Genomic DNA, 14,928 nt, shown 5'->3' with positions numbered 1-14,928 from the left:
TTAAATCAATAAAAAAAAATCATTAAAAATGTTTTATTATTGAAATTATTGTGAATGTCCCCTTATAACCTACCCCCAACCCCAACTCGCCCCAGGCCTCTACCTCTCTATTATATGTTTCCATGGGTTGTGCATATATGCATACATGTTCTTTGGTTTATCTCTTCCCATCCATCCATCCACACCAGCTTCCCTCTGAGATGGCATTAAATTCTTTACTCCAGCACTTTGACAGTCCTTCTACTTAGCTATAGGATTCACTGACAAGTGAAAAAGACACAAAAATGTCTGGAACTTTAGTTTTTAATTTTCTAAAAACCAAGGTTTTCTGTAAGGTCTCAGACACTTCAAGTGCAAAAAAAGAGAGAAAGGAATTTGAGTTAGATTTGTGAGATGTTTCTTTGCTCTCCCAGTCCTATCCTTCCTTTGAAGTTTTGCAGACTTATATATAATTTTCCTCTGTTTATACTTTCAAATGTTTGAAATCTTTTTGTGGATATATAGCTTTGCGATGGAGATGGCTCTGCTTGATGTAATAACTTAATAGTAGATAACACGTATATTTTTCCCCATGCTCTCCAAAATAATGATTTTGTCCCAGTTACATATTGATATGCCGAATTAGAAGTACTAGTGCTGCATTCCAAGAATAATGAAAAACGTATGTAAGGTATCTTTTGCCTTTCTATATAGTTGCATTTAACAGAGAAATTCATTAGGCTTTGGGTCACAATGTGCTGCAACTTTGTTTGTGGATCATAAGACATGACTCATCTTGAGCATCTAAAGATATGGATTTTTGTATAATATCTGCCAAAGTCATAGCTCATTACTTTGCAGGTAGGGAAACAACTTTGGAAAAGGAGTCATAGATTGAAATTATAATCTCTGTCTCTTTGCTGTACCTTTTTGTGTATATCATCTGATTTATGAGCTACTTTAGCCTGTCCTCCAGGAAAATGGTCCTTTCTCCCCCACTTACTCTCAAGGAAAATGCTGAACATCATGGACATTGGCTAAGATAATGTGGTTTATTGGAAAGAACATCAAAAGTAGAATTGCCTCAGTTAAATTAGTTAAATGTATCTTCTTACTGGTAGTTCCTCCAATAAATAGCCACATATCTAGGTATCCATTTCCTAAAGCAGTGGTCGGCAAACTGGCTCGTGAGCCACATGTGGTGTTTTTGGTCCCTCGAGTGTGGCTCTTCCACAAAATACCATGGCCTGGGAGAGTCTATTTTGAAGAAGTGGCATTAGAAGAAGTTTAAGTTTAAAAAATTTAGCTCTCAAAAGAAATTTCAATTGTTGTACTGTTGATATTTGGCTCTGTTGACTAATGAGTTTGCCGACCACTGGTTTAAAGTATAAATTGAAGACTTTTCCTAGAGAAGTAGGCCAAAGTAAATTTGAGGTGAGCAAATGCATGTATAGGTTAAAACATAAAGGTTAAAATATATGTTACACAATGTTCTGGGCCACACACACACATACAAGCAGCTCAGGTTATTCTCCTGGTTGCCTTCCTTGTTGGGTACCATTGTTATCTACATTGTACAGATGAGGAAACTGAACCACAGGGAATGAGACCGAGTAGCTTGGCCAGGCTCATAATCAGTGTCAGCATTCAGCTTGAAACACACAGACAATTTGCCTACATAGTTTATGTTCTTAAACTCTGAGCTATAATGTCAGCTTTTCTCATTGAAATGTACTAGTCCAAGATCTTTATAAATCTGGTAAAGCCTCACCTTGCTCAGAGATAGGGTACCTCTGCCCACAAATGCAACCTCTATAGTGATAGCTTGCCTTTGAAGTGTAATTCCAGAAGCTCCTTCTCATCATCACACCATCATTACAAAGGAATGACTTGCTCCTAATAACAGAGCTCATGGCGGGAGAGTTGCCTGTGTGCTCTGGTTTGCTGCAGCTGATCCATTTCAGTCCTGGGAAATGCTCTCTCTGATAGTTACTGCATTCTAATTCCCTGCACAGAGCACACTCTCTCTCAGTGTGTCTCCTTTGGAGGATTCCTGTACTATCGTAATTCTTGCGGATTTTGCAAAGTGGTTTTGTGATTTTTGAGACTTCTAGAGGCAGAGGAAGAAAATGTTAACCGCTTAACTTCCCTCATAGGAGGAAGGGACAGCCTCCATGATGATAACAATAATGAGAATAAGAAAGATATGTCTTATTCTTATACAATGCAAAGGTAGAGTATTGTTTTCATTTCAGAAAGTTTATTCTGGTAGCTATCTCATGTATCACAGGGGAGGCATATTTGGGTTAGGAACACCGAGTAGGAGACTGTAGCAGGGACTCAGGTGGCAAATGATAGGGAACTGAACTGATGCAATGGTTACAGGACTGAAAAAAAATGGCTTTTTTTCAAGTAAATTTGAGAAATATTAAAGAGATGAACTTGCTAAGACTTTGCAATTGGTTGTATTATGGGGGATGAGGGAGAGGAAGTTTTCAAAGTAATAGGTACATTTTTAACTATAGAACTAGGAGGAGGATGGTCAGGTTATTTCAGCACTCTGATTCTCAGCATCTAAGTGATGTGGAGATTCATCCATGAGAGCACACTGGCACATTCCAGTGGAAGAATGCAAAATACCTATGCAGCACAAAGGCAGTCATTGGTAGCACTCACTGAAATTAAAAGGCTATTATTTAAGAGCCATTATAAATAATTAGTTTAGCATAGAATTGTAAGAAAGGTGGAAGATCACACAATACACAGGGGGATGACAGGGCATGGCCAATTCCTTTTCTGGAACCTACACAGCCAGAATATTAATAATAGAAGTAATTCTAATTTATAAGTTTTTTTGAGACTTGAAACAAATAGATAAGTGATAAATACATATACTTCTCTTAGAAATAAGATTTAATAAACTATATATCTTACCTAACACAAGACCATGCTTATGTCATTATAGTGAGACAGAGCATCTCAAACTAGGTATCCTCCCATACTCACAATGTAACCTCAATACCCACAATGTAATCATCAAAAGCTGTGAGGAATACTCTCATTATTCCTTCTGTGACCACAGGCTGGAATGCAAGATCCACATGTTGACAGTAGAAGGCATTTGTTGAAGAAGGCAGTCTAAGTCTCTAAAGAACTTTCTAAAGAAAAGCTGGTATGCCTAACTACCCACCACCCAGTTTTATTACTTGAGAGAGAAGAAAACCTCTATTATGTTAAATCACTGAAATCTTAACAAATATTATTTGTTACAACATTTTAAAAAAATCTAATACAGCATACATTTTACTAATCTGTTCTGTCTTCCCCTCTCCCAAAAGCCCCTGTATTAGGACTCCACCAAGAATCTTACTCCTTGATGACATTGCTGGACAGCGGAAGCAAAGCCAGACATCATCCACCTCCACATCCTTCTGTGTGAGGAGAATACACTCCTACTTGTTTAAAATGCTGTTACTCAGATTCTTGTGTTACTTGAAGCCAAGAGCACTCCCAGCTGATACATCATTAGTGAAGACAGCTGGAAACGTTCAGTCTCAGATGTATGAAAACTCTTGGTCATGTCAAGCAGAACTGAACTCATTTTGGATGAGTTAAACATTTACCAGGACTCTTTAAATGGGAAGAGCAATTACAGGAGCATTATTATGTTTGTAGAAAGTTAGTACTTTAATAAAAATGCTTGTGATATTTGAATCTGACAATCTTAAGTTACTTGGAGATCTAAATAAAAATGTAAATCTGGCATTTTCTGGGATTTGGTTCATTATAAAAAATTTCTCAATTTCTTTCAGTATGACAGGCATTTTGCTTGCAGTCTTTCTCTTTCTGCAATAACTGGAATATTGGCCAACTAAAGTGTCTTAACATAACTCATGTAGACACTACATTACTATTACAGAGGTTGGATAGATAAAGATTGGGACAGCAATTTATTTATTTTTATTGATATCAGAGAGGAAAAGAGAGATAGATGGAAATATCAATGATGAGAGATAATCACTGATTGGTTGCCTCCTGCATGCCCTTACTGAGGGTTGGGTTCACAACCTGGGCAAGTGCTTTGACTGAGAATTGAACTGTGACCTCCTGGTTCATAGTTCGATGTTCAACCATTGAGCCTCACGGGCTGGGCTGAGACAGCAATTTAAATGTTCATACATGTATATTCACAGTAACTTTTAAAATCTTTAAAAACCCTAATCAGCTTAATGAGATGTCATTAGCCTCTTTCTGTTGGAGAAAAACAAGACAAACACCAAGGGGAAATTCTGGCTAATCCACTTTTCTTGCTCAGACTCAGTTAAATAAAAAACAATTATGTTTTTCAGTGCCAGGCTACTGAGCCCAGAAATACTATGTAAAGAAATCTATAAAGGTTTCAAAAGAGGTTGAAAAATATCTGTATGCTTTCTTCCTGCTCAAATGATAACCTGAAGCTCACAAAAGGCTTCAGTCAACCAAGCCTGCACCTCTGAGTCCATGTGTGGGCATAGAACTACATTCATGAAGGGAGGACATTAATTTATTATAGAAATGCTTTATTAATTATTTAACCTATTTATTAAGATTTTATTCATTGAATTAACCAGTACTATCAAGCACCCACTATGTGAACATGCCATCTCAATAATAGCCTTACTCTGAGGAGAGTTTAGTCTTCCAGAAAGTATAGTGATTTTTCAAAAAATATGTTTTTATTGATTTCAGAGAGAGAGGAAGAATGAGGGAGAGAGATATGGAAACATGGGTGAGAGAGAACATCCATTGGCTGCCTCCTGCACGCCCCCTACTGGGGATCAAGCATGTGTCCTGACTGGGAATCTAACTGGAGTCCTTATGATGCATGGGTCCCTCCTCAACCACTGAGCTTTGCCCCCTGGTGAAAGTATAATGATTTTGAAGTCAGACATTCCTGATCTGAAGCCCAGCTTTATTCTTCACTTCTGTGTGACCTCAGATATGTAATAAGGCTTTAACACTTGTCTCCTCATCTTGTCCTTTATAGATGTGGTGTGAGAATAAAATACCTAGCTCAGTTCTTGGACTGGAGGAGACTCTGTGCACGAGTGTTCTGTTCTTAGGGAGTTAACAGTTCATCAATGGCTCCAAGACAGACCACCACACACAAAAGAGGCACAGATAGAACACTGTGAGGGTGAGGAGACAGCTTGGGGATCAAGAAAAGGAAGCAAGGAAAATATGACATATGAGTATAGGGTTGGAAAGCAGGATTTATCAGAACCTGGAGAGATGTGTGGGTGTCTTCCATTGTATCTTTAAGAAGGAATCTCTTCCTGCTTCTCACCAGTGGAGTGATACATCTTTTTCAGTATTAGCTGTGCATCAGTTTCGTTAATGTACTGGATGATTTGAGTTCTTTATTATCCCTCGTTATTTGCTGTCTTGCCCAATTTAACCTCATTCATCTGAAAGCTGGGAAATTGTGTTTAGAGTATTTTTCATTGTTGTTTGTATTAAGCAGGCTTGAAACTGTTGAATCTTTAATGAGCCATCTTCATAATGTGAGGAAATTACATAATACTTGGCACTTAACCTTAAATGTTAACTCCATTATTTAGTCATTAACCTTATGTTTTATATGACCCCCATTCTTAGGATGATCAGAAAAGATTCATTCCTGTATCATTGTGGGATAAATTCAATCAAATTCAACAAAACTTCCCAATTTCAGAGAGGATAGGAGAGGGTGAAAGTGATAGAAACATCAATGATGAGAAATCATCATTGATCAGCTGCCTCCTGTACTTCCCACACTGAAGATTGAGTCCACAACCCATGCATGTGCTTTGACTAGAAATCAAACCATGACCTCCTGGTTCACAGGTTGATGCTCAATCAGCCATACTGGCCACACTACAATGACAACCTTAATGAATTATTTTTTATTAGTGGCACAGTGCACAAAATTTGTGCATGGGGGGTGCAATTCCTCAGCCTGGCCTGCATCTTCTCCAATCTGTGACCCTTTGAAGGATGCCCTACTGCTGATTTATAGGGATCAGGCCTAAACTGGCATTCAGACATCCCTCTTGCAATCTGGGACCACTGGTTCCTAACTGCTCACCTGCCTGCCTATCTGCCTGATTGCCCCTAACCACTCTGCATACTAGTCTGCTTGCTCCCAAAGGCCCTCCAACCAGCATAACCACCTCCAACTGTCCCCCATGCCAGTGTGCTCACCCCCAATTGCTCTCCCTGCTGGCCTGCTCTCCCCTCCCAATTGGCCTGCTTGCCCCCAACTGCTTCCCTGCTGGCCTGCTTACTCCAAACTGCCCCCCTCCGCTGTTCTGATTACCTCCAACTGACCCCCACTGATGGCCTGCTCACCCCCAACTGGCCCTCCTACTCGTCTGCATACCTCCAACAGCTTGGTCACTCACAACTGCCATCCCATCCTGGCCTGATCACCCACAACTGCCCTGCCCTCTTGGCCTCTAACAGCCTCCTCCTCAGCCTGCCACCATGGATTTGTCCAGAAGAATATCCAGAATGTCTTCTGGAAGGTCTCCCAGTCTAACTAGCATATTACCTTTTTATTAGTATAGATACAGGCCTGGTGCATAGGTAGGGGCTGGATGGTTTGCCCTGAAGGTTGTCTGGATCAGCGTGGGGGTCCTGCTAGGGTGTCTGGCCAGCCTGGGTGAAGAGCTGATGGCTGTTTGCAGGCCAGTCACAGCCCCTGGCGATCCAAGCTCCCAGCCCTTCCTTTTGTGCTTTTTTTTTTTTTTTTCAGCACCTCCTTGAGTAGAGGCCAGGGCTGGCTGGAAGCAGGTATCTGGGATTTATTTAACTTCTACAATTGCAACTTTGTCGCCTTGAGCACAAGCCAGGGAGGGTGGGAAGCTTGGCTTCCTCCATCTCCAGGGGTTACCCAAGCCTCCTGCTTGCTCCAGTTCCATGGCTACCTTCATCTTGGTTGGTTAATTTGCATACTAGCTACTGATTGGCTGGTGAGTGTGGCTAATGGGCATAGCAGAGGTACAGTCAATTTGCATGTTTCTCTTTTATTATATAGCATGCTATCATCTTAGCTCTGGTTGCCCTTATGGCCCAGTATGGCTGCATCAATTCCAAACATCACATAGAGACACAGTAATGGCCAGAGGCATAAAGTGTTTATCTTTCAAAGTATCTTTTGATAATCAGGTATTTTCTGGAATAAATCTAATAACTGTAATTCCTGTCTTTCTGGCCAAAGATATGCATGCCTCAAAAATAATTTGCCAGCTTATAGGAAGTGATTATTTTTATTAGTATGGATATTGTGTTTGGAATGGAGTAGACTTTAAGAAGTCAAAAACACTACTACTGTCAATCAGGATGTTTTAGTTTAAATTTTTTAATTTTCTTTCACAAACCTGATAGTCAGTCTGAATGCATCCCCTCAGATCTTAACATATTGGTCTGTTTTCACCAGATGTTTTTATTTTAGTGATTTTTTTTTCTATATAAATGACAATTTTTTCCTCCAACTGTAAAAAGAATGCATATTTATGGAAAAAATAGGTTGTAAAATGCTATATTTGGTACTTTTGTTCAGTGCCAAGATTTAGTGTTGTGGTAGGAAAGTAACAATTTATTTATTAATGTGTTCATTCCATTGAATGGTCATAAGGTTTTCCTTTATGAATAAAATTTCCCCTTTTCCAATTTTATCTTTAAGATTTTGATAGGCAATGTGCCTGTATAAACCTCAAAACAGCTAATCTCTATAATAAAGAGCGAAAGTGTAACACCTTTATAACCTAAGCTCGACCAGACCTGGAAGTCAGTGCTGGGTCACCTGATTCTACTGCAGGCCTGGCGCCCCAGCAGTGACTGCTGCGGGGGCTGCGAATCAGGGCCAAAGAGAGGCCTGAAGAAAGAAGCAGGGACTGATCCGTTCCTCTGTGGCAGCTTTTGACCAACACTTGCCTTCCTCTTTCTCTCACAGTGTGGCCAGCAGCCGTGCCTCCATTTCTCTCCAGCACTCCACCAGAGCTGCTGATCAACCCCGCCTTTTTTATCAGGCCCTGTTGATAGGCCCAGAGATGCTGACTGGCATAGAAACTGACCAATCAGAACAAAATCTGGCGGCCTAGAGAGTGGTCAATCCTAAGGCCGGCTCCAGCAATGGCCTTTGCAGATCTACAGAAAGTACTCATCAGTGACAGCCTGGACCCTTGCTGCCAGAAGATGCAGCAAGATGGAGAGCTTCAGGTGGTGGAGAAGCAGAACCTGAGCAAAGAGGAGCTGATAGCCGAGCTGCAGGACTGTGAAGGCCTTATGCTCCAATCGGCCACCAGCAGAGCTCACCTGTAAGATGATCATGTGTCAGGCAGATTCCCCAGGCAAGGGCTTCAATGAAGGATGGCAAATGGGACCAAAAGAAGTTCATGGAAACCAAGTTGAATGGCAAGGCCCTGGGAATTCTTGGCCTGGGAGGATTGGAAGAGAGGTGGCCATCCTTCTGAATGAAAACTGTAGGATACGACCCCATCATCTCACCAGAGGTCTTGGCCTTCTTCAGCAATCAACTGGAGGAGATTTGACCCCTCTGTGAGGAGATCTGGTCCCTCTGTGACTTCATCACTGTGCACACCTCTCACCTGCCCTCCTTGACAGGCCTGCTAAACTATATCACCTTCTCCCTGTGCAGGAAGGGCGTGCATGTGGTAAACTATGCCCATGGAGGGATCGTGGATGAGGGAACACTGCTCTGAGCCCTGCAATTGGGGCAGTGTGCGGGCACAGGACAGGACATGTTAACGGAGGAGCAGCCAATGGACCATGCCTTGGTGGACCATGAGAACATCATCAGCTGCCTACACCTCAGCACCAGCACCAAGGAAGCCCAGAGCAGCTGCAGGGAGGAGATCGCTGTCCAGTTTGTGGACATGGTGAAGGAGAGAGCCCTTGTGGGAAAATGAATACACAGGCCTTTACCAGCAGCTTCTCTCTGCACACCAAACCTTGGATCAGTCTGGCAGAAGCTCTGGGGACTCTGATGTGAGCCTTGGCAGGGTCCCCCAAAGGGACTATTCAGGTGGTAAAGCAGGGTTTATTCCTGAAGAATGCCAGGAACTGCCGGAGCCCCACAGTCATTGTCGGCCTCCTCAAAGATGCTGCTAATCATTTGTATGTGAACTTGGTGAAAGCCAAGCTGCTCGTGAAGAAGGCTGGCTTCGATGTAACCACCTCCCATAACCCTACTGTTCCAGGAAAGCAAGGATGCAGGGAAGGCCTCCTGAGTGTGGCCCTGGCAGGTGCTATCCAGGGCACCACACCTGTGCTGCAGGCACTCAATGGAGCTGCCTTCAGACCAGCAGTGCCTCTCCACAGGGGTCTGTCCCTGATCCTATTCCAGGCTCAGCCCTCCAACCCTGCCATGCTGCCTACCATGATTGGGCTCCTGGAAGAGGCAGGCATGCAGCTAATGTCCTACTAGACCTCGGTGGTGTCCAATGGAGAGATCTGGCACATCATGAACATCTCCTCCCTGCTGCACGCCTGGAAGCAGCTTGTGACCAAGGCCTTTCAGTTTCATTTCTGACCTTGGGGCTCACCAGGACCAGCCGTGGGGGCTTTGTGATCAACATCGAAAGGTAGCATTCCCAGGGTCTAAACCACTTATGTGGTTTGACTCCTGTAATAACCACTTAAACAACCCACCCTTCCCTTCACCGCCACTCCACCCCAAAAAAGAACCAAATCTGGGTCAACTGTGAGGAGCCAATTGCTGCCTAGGAGGCAGAGCTTTTGATGCTGACTGACATAGAAACTGACCAATCAGAACCAAATCTGGGTGAGCTGCGAGGAGCCAATGGCTGCCTAAGAGATGGAGCTTTTGATGCTGACTGGCATAGAAACCAACCAATCAAACCAAATTGACCAGCAGAGGGCAGTTGGGGGTGATTAGGCCAGCAGGCAGAGAAGTTAGGGGTAATTAGGCAGGCGGGCAGGCAGGCAGGCAGGCAAATGGTTAGGAGCCAGCAGCCAAGATTGTGAGAGGGATGTCCGACTGCCAGTGGAATTGGGCCTAAACTGGCAGTCTAATATCCCCCGAAGGGCAGGCTGGGCTGAGGGACACCCTCCCAGTGCACAAAGTTTGTGTTCTGGGCCTATAATAATTTACATAAAACCATGTAGGGAAAAAAATAAAGTTTTAAGAACAAACAAGTAAACCACCACTGTTGTGACCATGATGCTCACTGGTAGATACTTGTATTTCATGGACTGTAGCACATGGTTGATTGTTGTGATGTTACATTGCTTTCTTTATTTATTTTTTAAAATATATTTTATTGATTTCAGAGAGGAAGAGAGAGAAAGAGAGTTAATTGGCTGCCTGCTGCACACCCCACACTGGAGATTGAGCCCATAACCTGGGCATGTGCCCTGGACTGGAATCGAACCCCTAACCCTCAGTCCACAGGCGGATGCTCTATCCACTTAGCCAACCCAGCCAGGGCTGTTACATTGCTTTATAACTCAGGTTATGCCAGGACATTTTGAGAGCACATAACAAATGCTGGTATGGAGGTAATCAAATAGAATTGCAGTTGAAATGATCAGGCGACTTAGCAGGAAAAAATAAATCTCAAAATAATACTATTATGTACTTAGACCACAGAGTACATGAAGATTATTAACCATTCATCACAGTTTCATGTTATCACATCAAGGGAATCCAGACAATAAAAATTTATCTGGAATTTTACATTTGAGTAGAAATATATCTGACATTTAAAAATTAATATTAAGGCATTTCCGATACTATGATTATATAATTCAGTTTAGGATTATAGATAGCTATAACTTGCTCGTTGTAGGAAAGTCATAGGAGATGACTCTGATTTCGCACAGGAGATACAGATGATAGTATAAGTATAAATGCATGGTGGCAGTTGAGGGCTAATTCATTTTTCAAAAAGAAACCTCATAAAACAGCATCAGCTCAATGCCTCAAACCCTCATGTCAGTGCTGCAGCATTCACAGATGTTGGATTGGCTGAATCTCAGCCATCAAACACATAAGAGGAAAAACTATGTGAACCATCCACCAGTAAATTAATTTCAAAAAGGACATTCCTTCCAAATGACTAGAATTATTCCCTTTTCCATCCAGCGAATTTTCACCCCAGTTTTTAGTTCAGGGGAAACTGGATTCCTAATAGGAATGTTGCTGAGACAGCATGGAAACAAAGCAAAGGCAAGAGGTAGGTTTGGTCAGGGGGAGGAGATACCACTCTAAGGCCAGTGGAAAATCTGTCTCTGTTTTGGGCATTGCTGGTGATAAGTTTGTTCACTATGCGGTCTTTGGAATGTCCTCTAGTTCTTCCAGACAATGATCACTTTTAATTCACAGTCCTTCTTAGTAAAAATCATTAGTTGGCCACTTTCAAAGTGAAATCACTGTCCAGTTATGCTACTCATATTATTCCCACATCACCTTTGGTGGTGTTTTGGATGTTCCCAACAGTTTTAACTACACAATTATAATTTCAGGTTACTAACCAGATTTGTCTGAGGACATTAAAATCCCCAGAGCATCATTGTGTCTTAGGGTTGCTTTGGGGTATAATACTCAGTTTTCATATGGTACAAGTGAGGAATACATTACATTTGTTAGAGTATGTGTTTTACTGCAGATACGCTAGTAAATGCTCACTCAAACATGTACTATCCCATCTTCTTGCTCTTTTACCAAATGGAATGAGTAGGCAACAGTCATTATCAAATACCTTACATTATTTTTTAAAATATGTATTTTTTATTGATTTTACTAGAGAGAGGGTAAGGGAGAGGAAGAGATAGAAATGTCAATGAGAGAGAAATATCATCAATTGGCAGCCTGCATGCTCACTACTGCATGCAACCTGAACATGTTCCCTGACCAGAACTTGAAGCAGCTACCTTTTGGTGCATGGGTTTGTGCAGGACCATTGAGTCACAGAGGCTGGGCATTAATGCATTTTTATACAAGATTTTGTTGCTTATATATCTTTTATGCATGGTTTGGGTGACATTTTAAAATGCAATTTTAAAGCCTGATATCTATATAAACTTAAATATGTTTTTACTGATTTTCTCTGAAGAGAGTAAAGGCAAGGGAGAGAAACATTGATTGGTTGTCATGCAGATCAAACTACAACCTGGGTATGTGCCCTGACTGGGAATTAAATCAGCAACCTTTCAGTGAAAGGGATGACACTCAGCCAACTAATTCATACTAGCTAGGGCTGTCCTGATATTTTTATCTAATATTGTCCATGATAGGATTTTATAAAGCATATTTTCCATCATATGAAAACCTCATTCATTAGATCATTCCCATGTAGTCAGACCATTAAGTTGTTTCAATTATAAATAACACTAGAATGAGTGCCCTTGTTCTTAAACTTGTGTATATATTACAGACAATAAGGATATGATAGTTTCCTAGAATGGAATCAATTTGTCACAAAAGTATATATCTTAAGTTGCTGATGTACATTATTTTTTGTCATCCAGAAGTTTTGGACCAATTTACCCCTCCACCACCAATATATGCTATTTGCAGTTATATATTTTATTGTACTCTCATTACTATGAAAAATGGAAACTCTTAAACATTTACTAGTTGTATAGACATAAATGCCATATTGTTTTAATTTGTGTAAAATTTAATTTAAAAACATTCAATTATAATGATTACAAGAGAAAAAAAATGCTCATTAGGAGTCAGGCCGTGATTATTGTGAACATTATGCACATTATGCCACACTGACATTATTTACATTGGAAGACAGCAATGGTATGCAGGGATTTCTGGAGACATAATACATTGGCATTTTAAAAAAATCATTTGACAAAATCTGTTGGTGAATAAAATTGAAAAGACATGCACTTAAGACTGTTAGAAAGATGTGAATTTGTAATAGATCAGAATAGTGATTCAGAAGTGGTTCTGTCAACTAGAGAAATTTTAAAAATCTATTTTGAGTTGTTACAATAAATAAAGGTGTTGTAGGCATTTAGTAAGTGGAGGCCAGGGATAACACATTTTTTTGTTTTAAAAAACAATCCTTTACAAAAAGAGCCTGCCCCAAATGCTGACCACAATTCCTTGAGAATCATTAACTATAAGATACAAATAACGGATCGATAGCAACCTAGAATATCACTACTATATCTATCATAAGACTTTTTCCTTCTCTCTCTCTCCCTTCTCCTTTTCTTCTCCCCCCCCCCCCTCTCTCTCTCTCTCTCTCTCTCTCTCTCTCTCCATATATATATATATATATATATATATATATATATATATATATATATCATACACACATACACAATACTCTCTTTTATACACTCACATGTTAAATATTTATGTAGGAATTTATTTAATTACTCAAATGGTGATAACATAGCCATGCATTTCAAATTTATAAATAGGAAATGCAAGAATACCAAAGAAGAAAAATAACATCCTGGCTAAAAAAAACACCCAGATTCCTAAATATTATAAAAGATCAACTACAATAAGTATTTTTAATAGGAATAAATTTAAAGCAGAAGTAGTCACTTAAAAAAATCAGTCTAACTAGAAGTGTTGTGAGGGCATGATTCAGTGAGAACATGACACTTCCAGGAAATCAGGAGGTGCAGAAATGACTTTAGACACTGTCAATGATCTCAGCAAGCAGGTGATTTGAAAAAGTCTGCATTTCTACCAGATTCTGCCGCAAGAGAATGGCAAAGCCTTTTCTTTCTCCTCCATATTCTAAATCTCACAAGTGCCCCTTCTAGGCAGACCCTAAGCTACAGCTCACCTAGCCAGGAAGTCAGGGAAATGTGTTTTTCAGTTTTCCACCCTTCTGATGCATTGAGAACATAAAAGGGGAAGAAATCGCATAGATATGTCAGTAGTCAATTCACATCAGACAGGATTTCCAAACTCTGTATGTCTCCACTTTTTATTTTGTGCCTTGACATAGAGTGTAACTGCACCATCTACTCCGATTTATTTCTCTTAACTACACTCACATTTTAGAAGAACTATATAAGGTGTTTGAAACATGCAGGAAAGAGTGGGGAAAGAGGAGAGATCAACCAAAGGACTTGTATGCATGCATATAAGCATGACCAATGGACATGGACACTAGGGTGGGTGAGGGCATGAGCGGGGTGGGGTGGGGAGCAATTAGGACATAATAATACATATGTAATACCTAATCAATAAAGAAAAAATAAATTAATAACAAATAAAGAAATTCAGAACTATAATTATGTTGGAGGTCAGACAAAGAGGTGGAAGCAACTGTAGGATCTAGGTCCTGAAACCCATAATTTCAGCAACATCAACCATAGGAGAGCCTATGTAGACTGCTGTGAGATGTCAGGTGGCTAGAAAAAAGACAGAGCCAAAAGGAAGCATAGACTTAGCAGTAGATACCAAGAGCAAGAATGATTTATTTCACATTGGATGTAAGTCAGAGATTCGTAGAGTATGAAGTGAGAATTGTGAGAGTGAGGAACAAAAAGTTTGAGTTTATTTGGGACTGGCATGAGAAATGAACTTCCAAGGCAAAGAGAAGTAAGTCATCAGGAAGATAAAGAATATTCACCAAGACACCTAGAGAAAATTTTGTTGGATACAGTAGTACAACCCTAGCTGTCCATTCTCATTAGTCAAACATCATGTGACAATTCCACTATATGATTATAAATGTATTTTGTAAAACATTAAAAAAAATCCCTTTCACCATGTAAAAAAAAAAAAAAAATGCTCAGTGGTTGAGGGTTACCAGGAAGTCACAGTTCAATTCTAAGTCAGGGCATATGCCTGGGTTATGTGCTAAATCTCCAGTGAGGGTTGTGCAGGAGACAGCAAATTGATAATTCTCTTTCATCATTGATGTTACTATTTACTTCTATCTTCCACACTAAAAT

The 14,928-nt window shown here is 40.5% G+C and overlaps 1 pseudogene; it reads left to right on the top strand.

Moving 5' to 3' along the window:
* Positions 1 to 7,820: 7,820 nt before the first annotated feature.
* On the top strand, positions 7,821 to 9,758 carry LOC118712173 (annotated as a pseudogene).
* Positions 9,759 to 14,928: the final 5,170 nt, after the last annotated feature.

Source organism: Pipistrellus kuhlii, unplaced genomic scaffold, assembly GCF_014108245.1.
Source record: "Pipistrellus kuhlii isolate mPipKuh1 unplaced genomic scaffold, mPipKuh1.p scaffold_m20_p_1, whole genome shotgun sequence".
Lineage (NCBI taxonomy): Eukaryota > Metazoa > Chordata > Mammalia > Chiroptera > Vespertilionidae > Pipistrellus > Pipistrellus kuhlii.
Note: the sequence above shows the minus strand (reverse complement) of the source record. Positions and strands in the feature narration are given on the sequence as shown.